The following is a 1,141-nucleotide window of genomic DNA, read 5'->3' as shown; positions in this document are numbered from 1 at the left end:
GTCTGTGAACGCTGTGTAAAAAACCCAAACCTCCTCCTATTCAACCTCCCCCATCTCCCTCACCCAACCTTACCCCCCCTCCCCCTTTGAAAAAATAGAAAACAATCTTTCTGTGTCCTAGGAAAAAGAGATTTCTCTCCAGTTTCATTCTTTAAATCTGTGGAAAAACGTTACCTGTCGAAACAGCAGCAGAAAACAAGGAGAAATAAAATAAAACAAAAGGATCTCTCTTTTTCAGCTCCGTCTCGACTTTGTTTTGTGTGGAGTTTTGTCAGAAAAATGGAAATAAATTCTGTGACAAGTCGTGCCGACAGCAGCGGTGTCACCTGGTCTGTTTTCCAGCTTTCACTCCCTGAGTTTACAGGAGGAGGAGAAGAGTTAACGGCTTTAAAGTTTAACATTTCAGTTCAGAAACTGGAGTTACTGAAGACAAATGTTGGTTCCAGTTTGAGTTCTAAAACAGAACTAAAATCAGTCAAATATAAGATAAATAAAACAGAAGGATGCTTTCAGGCTGTGAACCTTTTTACTGTAGTCTGATAAAAACTGGTGAAAATGTTCCTGGTTCAGCTCAGATCTGTTCATATTCAACAAAACGGTCATAAAAACAACAAAAACTAAACCTGAAAACACAACAGGAGAAACGTCACCTCCAAAACCTGGAAACCAACACGAACGAGGAGCTGAGGAGGAGTTTATCAGAGAACTGAATCCTCCATCAGGACTCCAGACTGACACCTTCTGCAGACAAAGATCTTTGTTTTCACATCCTATCAGGACTGAACGCTGATCGGTCTGCGGTGGAGTTCAGGAACGTTTCAGGAATGTTCTCCCATCAGCAGATGGTCGACGACTCGCAGCATCCGTCAGAGAATCATCAGACGGGACAAAAATAACATTTTTACACAACTTGCTTCTCTCAGCATCCGCAGGGAGCCTGGGTGACCTTTTACCTCAGGAACCATCAGGTCAGTGACCAGCGTCTCCAGGTGGACTCAGGTCAGCTTCAGAGATCCATCGTCTCCTTCACAGCCTGCAGCTGCAGAGGGGGGCGGGGCTTCAGAGTCTGTGGCTGACCTACAGGTGGGGGCGGGGCTTCAGAGGCCATGGCTGACCTACAGGTGGGGGCGGGGCTTCAGAG

Source organism: Kryptolebias marmoratus, linkage group LG5 (assembly GCF_001649575.2).
Source record: "Kryptolebias marmoratus isolate JLee-2015 linkage group LG5, ASM164957v2, whole genome shotgun sequence".
Classification (NCBI taxonomy): Eukaryota; Metazoa; Chordata; class Actinopteri; order Cyprinodontiformes; family Rivulidae; genus Kryptolebias; species Kryptolebias marmoratus.
The sequence above is the reverse complement of the archived record's forward strand: the minus strand, read 5'-3'. Positions refer to the sequence as shown.